This window comes from Pleurodeles waltl, chromosome 1_2, assembly GCF_031143425.1.
Source record: "Pleurodeles waltl isolate 20211129_DDA chromosome 1_2, aPleWal1.hap1.20221129, whole genome shotgun sequence".
In the NCBI taxonomy this organism is placed as follows: Eukaryota; Metazoa; Chordata; class Amphibia; order Caudata; family Salamandridae; genus Pleurodeles; species Pleurodeles waltl.
The window spans coordinates 1,274,428,647-1,274,440,597 of record NC_090437.1 but is presented as its reverse complement, the minus strand read 5'-3'; the positions used below and the strand labels follow the sequence as shown (position 1 = coordinate 1,274,440,597).

The following is an 11,951-nucleotide window of genomic DNA, read 5'->3' as shown; positions in this document are numbered from 1 at the left end:
TGGTGGAGTAGGTGGGGGTCCGCCGCCAGTCCGCTGCACCGCGATGTTGTGCCTGGATACCATGGAACGCACCTTCCCCCGTAGGTCGTTCCACCGCTTCCTGATGTCGTCCCTATTTCTTGGGTGCTGTCCCACAGCGTTGACCCTGTCGACTATTCTGCTCCACAGCTCCATCTTCCTGGCAATGGTGGTGTGCTGCACCTGTGTCCTGAACAGCTGGGGCTCTACTCGTACGATTTCCTCCACCATGACCCTGAGTTCATCATCTGAGAACCTGGGGTGTCTTTGAGGTGCCGTGGTGTGGGTGATGTGTGGGGTGGTGTGTGTGGTGATAAGTGTGGTGATATGTAGTGGTGTGTGGTGTTTTGTGCGTGGAAGTTGTGTGGGTGATGGTGTTGTGTGCCTGTGGCTGCTAGTTTGTTGATGGTGGTGTCTCTCTCTCTGGCCTTCTTTCGGGATTTTGGTCGTAGGGGTTTGTGGGTGATGTGGGTGTGTGTTTTATGTTGTATTGGGTGTGTGGGAGTGGTGTGTGTATGTGTGTCAGGTGTGTGTATTTTGAATTGACCAATGTGATAGTGTTTTGTACAGGTATGTGTATTTCGAGCGCAGCGGTGTGTACCGCCAATGAAATACCGCGGTTGAAAGACCGCCACGTGGATTTGTGTGTCGTGATAGTGTGGGCGTATTTCTGTTGGCGTGACGGTGGAGGTTTGGTCATCGCCAGTTTATCGCTGGCCTTTGGTGTGGCGGACTTTTGTGGCTGTCGGGATTTTGGCGGTTTGCCTGTTGTGGGTCAGAATAACCGTGGCGGTTTTCCACGACAGCGGCAGTGTTATGGCGGTCTTCTGTCTGGCGGTAAGCGCCTTTTACCGCCGAGGTTGGAATGACCCCCATAGTGTTAAAAGTGTGGATATACACAATGGAGATTGGATGCTTGTAAAAATTCCTACACGAGTAAAGAAAGGTGACTCAAAATTGTCAAAGCCTTGTCAAGTAGAAAAAGTACCTAAAGGATCAGTGTGTCTACATACTAAAGGTTGGTGGAGCAAAAGGGGTGTAGTAAAAATCACAGAAAAGCAAGCAGAAAAAAATGTGTACAGAAAAATGCTGGATGTAGGTATGAGTACAAATTTGTGGGGGATTTACAAGATAGTAATCTCACTAATCAAGTGTTTCCAACCTCTGTGTATGAACCTGAAGTTAGTATTTCAAATTGTCGGAATGTCCCTAGATTTTCACTCCAATGTAATTAAGCAAGGAATACGCAGGAATGTAGGCATGCCCACTAAGTTTAAGGATTACTATGTTAATATTTAATTGTATTACTGTTTATTTTGTAAGTACTTTGTAATTATATTTTGTGTTATTGAAAGGGGGTGTTGTAAGTTATTATTTATGCTATGTGCGGATGCAACAGTATGTTATGTGCACGCGTTGGGTTATGTTTTGAACTGCCCTACATGTGTATTCTATTCTGGTTAGCGCGTGCTCTGCAGAGGGGCTTGGGGAGTGGGTTGGCACCTTGACAGTGGGAAGCTCCTGTGTGCTCGACGTGCTTGCTGCGGGCACTTTTGAGCTTGTACTAAAAAGAAATACTTTGATTCTGGTGGACTGACGTTCCTGGCTATCCTTTGGAGAAGCGTTTCTTATTACACTTATCTTAAAATGCACAATAAATTCAAAGTTGTTGGGCACAGGGAACCCCAATATTAGTTTGGCCCAGGTCCCCAACATCCTTAAGATGTCCCTGAGGTCATGTCACACATTAGCAGAGTGAAAACATGAAGATGTCACACATATACAAACTCAAAACTTGGCAGCTATGTGCTTGGAGTGAGACGGCGCCATACTGACAATATGAATGGCCGCAGCGGGGGGCCTCAAGGACATGTCAGCTGTGCCGCTGGAGTGTGGCCAGCTCGGTCGCCACCGCCCGCGTATACCGGATGGGCGGTCGCCAGGGCCAGAAGGACGCCGCCTCGCAGACGCGCCCAATCAGTACGGCAGGAGGGCGTAGGCTGCGGGAGGAGCCGCGGCTGCCCAAAGTGAAAGCGAGCGCCGCAGCTACTACGGAAGTCGGTGAACTGAGCCCACCTCGGTGCGCCACCAACAGGTAAGGAGGCGTGGCCTGGGCGGGTCACGGGGGTCGCGGCCTCGCGCAGACCACAGGATTGTCACGTGACGGCTGTCCGCTCCCAGGTGAAGGGGAGGGGCTAGCGGTGATCGGGGGCTCCGCGGCGTGCGCGGCGCACGGGCTGTCAATCCTACGCAGCTCGCTTTTCAGCCACTGGCTGATTACGGAGCTTTTCCTACTGCCCCGCCCTCGTGGCGGGGGAGGGAAGGGGTGCCTTCGGCCGGCGAAAGGGGTCCGTGGTGCAGCGCGTGGGCTCAGGTTATTCGTCCTGAGAAAAAAGACGGCGATGGCTAATTGGGTGACGTGATTCACAAATACCTCGGTGACGCTATGCAGTCACAGGAAGTGACGTCATGTCCTTGTACTATGCCTCCCTTCATAGGCCTCGTTCACAAAAGCAAAAGTAAATGTAATCGCGGGTAAATGTAATAAGGGCGTAGTATGTTTTGTTTTAGGTATGTTTTTCAGAAACCAAAGTGTGGACCTCGGATTACGTTTACAAACTACGTTTGGAGAGCATACAAAATAAAATAAAGTATGCTTGGCGCATTTTTTAAACTGGTAATCTTGATGTTCATGCACGTTTGTTTTCTGCTAGGTTTTTGGTTCATCTTCAAAGCACAAAAACACTGCACGCTTGCGGGTCGCTAGGCGACAGAAGGATTAATGACGCGGAGTTCCTTGTTGCTTCTCAGGTATGACTTTAAAAGAGAACTCCCGACGGTCCGGCCTCTCTCAAATAAGGGGTTTGCTTCGAGCCTGAAGGGAGGTTTAAAATACCTTGACACCAGGTTACAGACACACACTGTTTGCAAATAGGAACAGCTGCATTCCGGGGGCAGAAGTTAGCTCCTCTCTGCAAGGGAGTCCCTTCCCTATAACAATGGATGGACACCGTCCACCCCAACCGGTTTCTTCAGTGGGCGCCATTCCAGCAGCACCCATTACTGATCAGACAGAGAAATTAGAGAGTAAAGGTTAAGTTCCACCTACTCTTGCAGGAAAAGTGAACTGCGAGCCTGTGGTACAGCCATGCAACTTGGCAGCTGTCACAGTGCAAGCCTGTGGTACAGCCATGCTACATATCAGATGCTACACTTACCCAGCGGTACTTTCCTGCAAACACAATAGACCTCTCTTATATGGGTCAGCATGCAGTTATTGTTGCTGTCAATATTGTCATGTTTTCATTTAGTTGAAACAAGTTTTCCATTTATTATATATATATATCCAGTGAGCTAGAATAAAAGGGCCACACAGCCCTGCCACGTACCACGCATCAGGGGATAGACTAACGCATTTTAGTGTGGTTGCCCGCATCACCGTACTAAAATGAATACGTCACGCTTATAGCACCTCCTGATATACCACATGCGCCGTCTCTTGGAGTGGGGAGGCATGATTTTCACCGACCGTGACTCACGCAGGGTCTCCACTACGAGATCCCAGCCATAAGTCCCTCTATCTGCCATTATCAGGGTTCTTACAGCACACCGCTGCCCCCATGAGAAAATGAGAAGTGTTGTCACCGATGTCACAGCGATAGAAACACTGCTAACCACCTCTAGATAAAAACAAACACTGTTTAGTAAGAGAGGTGGAATGAAGTGTCCCCCTGGCCACAGATCGCTCTCGCAGGCACAGACTCCACTGCTACTTTGTTAAGTTCTGTGTTAGGCCACTTGTTATATTTAAATGTTCAATGGAATGATCACCCTGCACTGGAGCTCATTAGTTCACTTGCACGAAGGGTTTTCATGGTAATAAAGGCCCGCTTTCCATAAGAGTGCAGCTTCTGAAGACAGCAGACATGCTGTTATGACGAGTGTCTGCCAGTCACCATTTATTAGCAAGAGGTGTAGGAAAAAGAGCACAGTCTTGAGTGATTATTAGCATTAAAATACAATGGAAGTTTTTTGATTCCGCGCTCCTCCATACAGTGAGTTGTAACAGCGTTATTGAACATTTCAAAGGGCATTGTTGAGTAATCGCCCTTCCCCTCCCTTATGGGACATGGTCTTTTTATTGAGATACATAAGTGTGGCACACATGTGGTGCACAACTGGCTCATGATAGTGCGCTCTAGGATATTTATTAATGCTAATTTATTCAAAATGTTTTAAAATATTTTGTCCCATGCTGTATGGCATGGAGTATTATGTAAAGGTGTCAGTGGTGTGTGAAGCAGGCATTAATTATTAGGATGGGTGCCGTCCTCGCGGACCTTCTGAGCTCACAGAAATCTGTGCCTGACCAATACTGGCACGCAGCAGTCCGTACTAGTGCTCCATGCCCCGGAACATGATGATTTGACAGTAGCACCCTACTCCACATCCGGGTGGCAGTAACCAGCTTCTTTGAATCTCAGAACTTTTTCTCTGGTCAAGATGGCTCCCACATATCCAGTGACTGTTTGTAGTCATGTAACCTGTGACGTATGTTCACGCACACCCTGTGAAAGTGTGTAGTCACAGAATCTGACAGTTTGTAGTACCCCGCCATGTGATAGTGCAAGGTCATATTATCTGTGACAGTTTGTAGTTACACTTCGTATGAAAAATTGTAGTTGCACACCCCATGTAAGTTTATAGTCACACACCCCATACTTCGCATGCTGTGACTTGTAGTTTTCTCTTTTTTTTTTTTGTACAGAATGAACATGATACATATCCCAGCGTGCAAAGTACACCTGGATTAAAAAACACAAAACAGAACTTAGTGATCGTGTAGGCTGCTTCCTCGTTGCGCTACTGGTGTTTGAGGAGCTACAGGACAAGTATAACCTTCCATTTCAGTTTCTTTGGAGTAGTTTCAAATTCTTTTTAGAGGTTCTCATTGCTCAAAATGGTGCAATTTCTGATATTTAGTTATTGCCATGGACTTCACTGCTTTGCTTTACTCGTGAAAAAGTGTCACTTTAAATGTCACACATTTTTTCATTGAGTGTCATGCATTAGTTCACGAAACCATAAAGATCTCACACATAAGCAATCTGGAAACTTGGGAGCTGTGTGCACATCTTTTTGGATTTTTTTACTTCTCCTGCAGTACCCGCTTTCAGGTATCCACAGGGCTTTAAGTTGTGAGGAAAAAGTGTGGGGTGTCTCAGAAAGGAGTGCAGCCTAATTATTGTTACCACGAACACTTCTGAAGAAGTGAAAGCTATTTAATAAGGGTGTGGCTTAAAACATGTAAACTGAAACCTAATATTTTGGTGCCTCTCTGTGACCCTTCTTTTGTGGCTTTCAGATATAGCAAATTAACGGACACCTGCCTAAAATAAAAACCAGACTTTTTGGCTTTGCCAGTGCTTGTTAGCAGTATCAGATAAATGAGTAACACTAATATTTGTTTTTGTTTATAATTAGAATGGATAATGTTTTAATTCTGAGACTGAATTTAACATTACTAAAGTCTGTGCATTAGGCTGAGGTGTTTGCAGTGTCATAACTACTTCAGTTCTCTTCACACCACTTTTTTTCAGCAGTCTGTAAGTTAGACACCCTTTTTAGATCTTGCCTTCCAAGATCTCGCTTTAAGAGATATTGTTCACAATAAAGGACTTGGAGCCCGGCCATTGCTTTCCATTTGTTGGATTCATTATCATTCTTCTCACCTACCTCCTTATCAGCCAGCGCATGCCAAGCATCACTATTTTTTTTTCTGTGGAGCATGGACCAAGCACAGATTGCTTCCTCTTGATTAGTGTTCGTCTGCTTTTCAAGCTGTGATTGAGGTACTATTTCTTTCTCCCCTCACACTCCTTCTTCTACTTGGTGCTTCTTCCCCCTCCCTCCCACCCACTCCTTCTTCATGTTGCTTCTTCCCCCTCCCACCTACCCCTTCTCTGTGTTGTGCCCCCATCCCACCACCCGTCATCGCTGTCATTGCTTGCCCATACATTTTTCCATCCTTGCTGCCTGCCAAGCTTGGGAAAAAAGCACTATGATGTGGAGTGGTCTGCATTACTGTGCTTTTTTCAAACTTTACTTTTAGCCATGCTGATGTACAACATGGCTAAAAGACATTGGCAAAGCCAAAAGCTCCTGCATAAACCAGACCTATTGACTTTGCCAATGCTTGTTCTCTTGCTGTCTTTCTGAAACCCTCTATCTTCATGTATCTCACCTCCTCTCTTTCCTCTTCGTAACTTTCTTTTCACTCTCTTCCACATACTTCCTTCATTTCACCACCCTCCTACACATACAACACAAAAACGCACATGTAAGTACTGTGTTTTTTTTTAATTTCCATCCTGTCATTACACAATAGAATTAAATTACAATTGGCACACTTTACCATTAGTGCTCTGCAGAGAGACAAAGGATTGAATGAGCATGCATTCTAAACCTCTTCATGACCCACTTGCACTGCTTTCGGTCTGAACTCTAGAGCTCTCATTACTACCCACAACCTGAACTCACAGAGATGCCTAGATGTGACTCTTTTCATAGTACATATTATAAACAAGAGTACAATGTTGCATGGAAAAAGCTATAGAAGCACAACAATCTGGAAAAAAATCATTTTAGGAAATATAAGAGTAAGTAAAACTTGAAATGTAAATAGGAACAATATTGATGACATTGATTACCTTAATGCTTTTTACAGTATTCAGATATTGATAGACGTTTTTACCTTTAAAGTTAAATGCATCAATATAGGGCCCGGTAGAAACCTGTTTAAACCTCACTTTTAATTACTGACGGTTCTGAGACTGGAGCATTTAAAGCTCCGAGCTTCTATGTCATCTGAGAGGATGTAAAGTGTTTTTCATCCTGCGCTCCCAACGGTACTCGGTATGACCAGAATGTGTGTTTGAAATTGGGATTATGTGCTGTGGGATGATAATTGATGTAAGCTGAGTCAGATCCGAGACATTAGTAGATTCTCATATTTTGATATTTGGGTCCAAATTCTTGTCGTGGTAAAATTGTGACACTTGTAGCGCCGGCTTCTGTTTACATGTGTAGGGTGTGACCTAGTTTAATTCTGGCTCTGGAGTTGTGTTGAATATAGAGTCCATCTTGGGTGGCAATTGATCTCTATGGCCGTAGTGTGCTGCTGTTTCTTGGGATCGATCATTCTTTCATCTCCACTGCACTGTTGCAAGTATAATAATGATAATGTGTTTTTAACATAGCCAATTTACTGTTTTGAGTACTGTAAATAAACACGTTATTATTATCTAATTTTGGCAGTTCTTGGAAGGCTGAGTGGGCCCTGCCTGGATTGGAGCTCATTGTCTGCAGTTAACCACTTGCGTCGTTGTCGAGGTTGGAACTCACAAAGCCGTGCATGTGTTTTGAACATAAACAGCCCCTGGCTCACAGAGACAGACTGTTGCAGCAAAGTGTGACATCTGATTGGGAGTGCCCTAGACATGCTTGAAAACAAGACTGTGATTAAGTCTGTTTCTTCAGTTGTGCATAGAGCTGTTACTGCCCTTTACAGACTATATGCTGAAATGATGTACGTCAAGATGTATGAATGCTGTAGTCATAAGTAGTCATGGATGGTGCTGTGGCACCAAAGTCCAGGGCTGTGAGTGGCCCACTGCAACCCAATTATGGCTGTTTTTTTTATACTACCAAAGTAGGTGATTTGGTGGCTTATTTTCCTTGTTTGCATGGGGACAACTGACACTTTTTTAATGGAATTTCTTGTATTTATTTCTATGTACAGAAAATGTAGCATATACCTGGTATTGTAAATAATCTTTCACAATTATCAGAAATTAATCTGCACTTTATTTTATATTTGTAAAATATGTTTGTTTTTCACAGGTGCTTAGCACTGCCCATCCCATTGTGCAATTGCCTGTTTTTTATTTACGTTGATAAAATTGGTGCCATGGTGAAGGAGTGACAAGGTCGATGGCAATGGTGTCAAAGTCAGTTTTATAGTAGCAAATCCCCAGCTACAACAATGCGGTGCTGAGATACAAGATCCAGTTGGCAGAAAAACAATGGAATTTGCCCTGAGGGTGGATGACAAGAACATAACTACAAGGGTAAATATAAAAAGCACAAGGTAGAGAAGAGAAAGGAAGGAAACACAGACAATACTGTAATGCTGCCTAATACATTGGAAACAAGCATCAGCTTTGTCATTGTTTTTTACCTGATGCACAGCAGTTGAGCTGCTGTGCCACATGGTTTAAAGTAAAAAATAAATAAATGTGCTATGATGCGGCCAGTTTTAACCGTGTCATAGTGCTTTTTTTAACCTTTAACCAATGTTGCACAGCAACCCGCGCTGCTGTGCAGCGTGTAAAAAAAACAAAAAAACAGCACATGTTTTTTTTTTTGGGGGCGGGGGGACTCATCGGAGAGACCAGGAGAAGGGTGAGAGGTGGGTGAAAATATCAATGGAGGGCAGGGATGGTAGGGGAAAGTTACTTTTGGAGCAAGAGGAGGATGGGGATGGGGATGAATGAGAGGGACTACAGAGCATACATTTTCTAAGTGCATGCCAGTAAGTAAAAAAAAATATAGTACCTGCTGACCAGTGGAATGATACTGGCCACAGAAAGCAGTACATGGTCTGTGCTCCACAGCATGGATGAAGACCCTGAAGACTTCGAAGCCCAGGAGGAAGCCAGATGCCAGGAGGAGCAGCTGACCAATGAGGAAACAAGATTAGTGTGGGAGCCAACTAATGGTAACAAAAGGTAAGTAATAGGCAGGCTTCAGGCTCCTTTTATTTTAATTTTATTTTTTTAAAGACAATAGCTTTTGCTGATGGCGTATGAGTTCTGTAGGCAAAACCTAAAAACTAAGAAAGAATTACTTTACAGAAGATACAACACTTCTTCCCCTTCATTGTTTTACATAGGTGTATATTGTCTCTAGTAGGGCACTACTAAACCAATACAAATGTCTGTACCTTTTTTGTACTTAGCTATATAATCTATAATTCTTGTAGTACACCTGACTTCCATGTGCCCTGAGCAGTGGTACAGATGACAGTAGATCAGGGTTTCCAACCTCTCCCTTAATAAAAGCCACTTGTCTTCATTGCAAATCATCTAGCGCTACTAATATTATTATTGTTAATAAAGTGACCACATCAAACAAGAATATATTAATGACCACCTAATGAAGGATTACAAACAGTGTTCAACTCAGTGCATCCAGCTGGGTTTTCAGCAGTAGTATAAAAGGCTTTATTAAAATAGCTGCATTGTCACTGAAAGTAAGGTGATAATATCAGTAATTATTCTCCCTAATGTCACATGATCTAAAATATCGGCTTTTAAAGTTTTTTGAAAATTCAACTATTTTTCTTCAGAAATTAACATATGAGATCTGAAACTACATAAAGTTTTATGTCAAATGCACACTATTTAATTGAGGTATACATATATGAATCCAAGTAGGCAAAAGCTTCTAATTAAGAAGGCTAGGCTGCACACAGGAGGGCTAAATACAGCTAGCTGGAGAGCTACCAGTAGCTTACAAGCTACTCGTTGCAAAGGCCTGCAGTATATGGATCCTGTCCATGTGCATTAACAACAGAAGAGCCAACAGCGTCTAAGATTAAATTATCACTCATGTGACCTCTGATTCAATATTGTTTGGTATTTTGATCTGACTCGGTGCCTAATCTCGCCATTGGATAAGTTGGAATGATGCTTGTGAAACCTGCTTCTGCTGTGGGAGAAGACAAGTTAGAATCCCCCTATTTTCCCCATGAAACAATTTAATCTCTTTAACCACCATTATCAGAACCCGTAACCCATGTACCTTTTTTAACTTTCTCTGAAGTTTTACCAATTCTAATAATCCTATAACATCTGGAAAATGTAGACAGTCCAATCTTGACAGAAAAGGTACTTTGATTTGTACATACTCCCCTATGGGTAAGCCCAAACTAGAGCTCTGACCTATGCTTCCGGTAATTTTGAGTATCCTGTCACTGTAATTTACCCTGAAGTCATAACACATGTTTTTTAAGTTCAGGGCTGGCAATTCTCTTTTGACGCACAAGAGGCTCAACTCAGTATGACAGCAGTCCCTGTCGTTCCCTTAAAAAACTGAAATGTGCTCTACCTTGTAACACTGTGCTCAGTGCAAGGATGAGCCTTATCAGAAACACAGTTTTAACATTTAACCTGAAAGCAGTGGCAGTTTGAACACTTTCAACAATGAGTACTGTATTACTGTAATTTCCTGGATGGTAATCTTTCAGTAAACTTGAATTTAGGGGCATTCCCAGAGCGTGCGTAGAAAGGAGTCATTTGCTTTCACGCACAGCCGACCTAACGGTTAGGGGGCCCTCCCTATATGGTGCAAATTTTGTCTGTCATAATATGCCCAATGGAGGATCTTAAATTGAATCAAGTGCAGACGGGATTTAATGGCCACTTCCAGAGGGTTCATTAATGCCACCTCCCAATCCACGTCTTCAAGCTCCCCCAAGTCTCGTGCCAGTCTATCCCTCAGTTTACCCAGTGTGTCAGGCATGTTATTGTTAATCGTTTTGTATGTGTATGAAATGGCACCCTTCCTCAGCTACGCCATTCGAATCTCTTCTTCTAGTGAGGCATATTTGAAGATCTCTAATTCTTTCAACCCCTGGGCCAGCCATGGATGGTGTAGCTGTGCATTCTTCTGGAATTGGGACGGGTGTAGGTTGTGTTCTCATTACATCGACGAGAAGGCCATAATGTCTCCATTTTCTAGGATGTCTCCCACAGTGGAGATTCCTATTGTGCCCCATGATTCAAAGCCCTGTAGTTTTGCTAGTTCCCTTAACCATGTCCCATTACATACAGGCAATTCTCTAGTGATCTTGCGTGCCCAGCCAAGTGTTCTAGTGGTCTTGTGGCATGCCATAATTGTCATCTGAGGTCTGGTCTGCCATACAAGTAGTGCAGGTGGGATTTCGTTCCCAAGGTCCAACTCCAGGCAGAGGGTTGGGTGGTCTTGTGGGGCATGAATCCAATCATTGATATTTATCATATGTGCTGCCGATTAGTAACCCTCAATGTCAGGGAGGGCAAGCCCCCCATTATAAGGGTTATGCTGTAGCGTCCTGATAGCTATCTGTAGATGGCCCTCGTTCCACAGCAGCATCCTCAACTATCCAGTAATTTTGGTGAATGTACTTTGAGGGACCGGTAGTATGTATTCTTGAGCACATACAGCAGTTTAGGGAGGGTAATCATTTAAAAAGGGACGCTTGTCCCATCAGCGTTCCAGTTCAGGAAGGAATTGGCCCAGCAGTTAGGGCTGAACTGTTCCCATTGGTGGAGGTCCAAATTGAGGTGGCATGGTGTGCAAAATAACGATGTATACTTCAATGTGATCCTCTAAGGGGGACGGATATGCAGAGATCAATCAGTGGCACCAGTGCAGTTCAGAGGCATTTATGCATAGGCGGTTATTTTAGGTCTGTATGCAGAACAAGTGTACAATATTGACTAGATACACCAGTGCAGATAAGGAGTACCAATTTAGATCTGGGGCACTACTAGATTTCAAAAGGGGATATCTGCAGCACCTATGTCAATCAGGGGTTCGATTCATTTCAGGGATTCCAGTTTACAGCTGAGGCACCTTTGCAGGCCAACACCAGTTCTGTTCTAGACTAGCAGTGCAGATTGTGGGAACCAGAGAACCATGACATCAGTACAGATCAGAGGTATGTATTGCGTCCAGGCAGTAGCACATATCAGGGGCACAAGTTGAGGTCTGTGTCACAAGTTCACATCAAGGGCACTGGTACAAATTGGCCACCAATACAGGTGAGAGGTGCCATTTAACATCTGGGATCAGCATCAGACCAGGGACACAAGCTGTTTTCTACTTAC

At 43.9% G+C, this 11,951-nt stretch overlaps 1 protein-coding gene across 3 annotated transcripts in view; it reads left to right on the top strand.

Annotated features, from left to right (window-relative positions):
* The first annotated feature begins 1,983 nt into the window (after nucleotides 1-1,983).
* The window catches only part of MAVS (mitochondrial antiviral signaling protein), a 154,010-nt gene continuing 144,042 nt past the window's right edge, over nucleotides 1,984-11,951 (top strand). For 2 of the 3 annotated variants that reach the window (XM_069204771.1, XM_069204763.1), the window contains exon 1: nucleotides 1,984-2,113. The gene's annotated coding sequence lies outside the window, so the exon portion shown is untranslated. The remainder of the gene's footprint in view (nucleotides 2,114-11,951) is intronic. The other variant, XM_069204782.1, reaches the window with a different exon arrangement.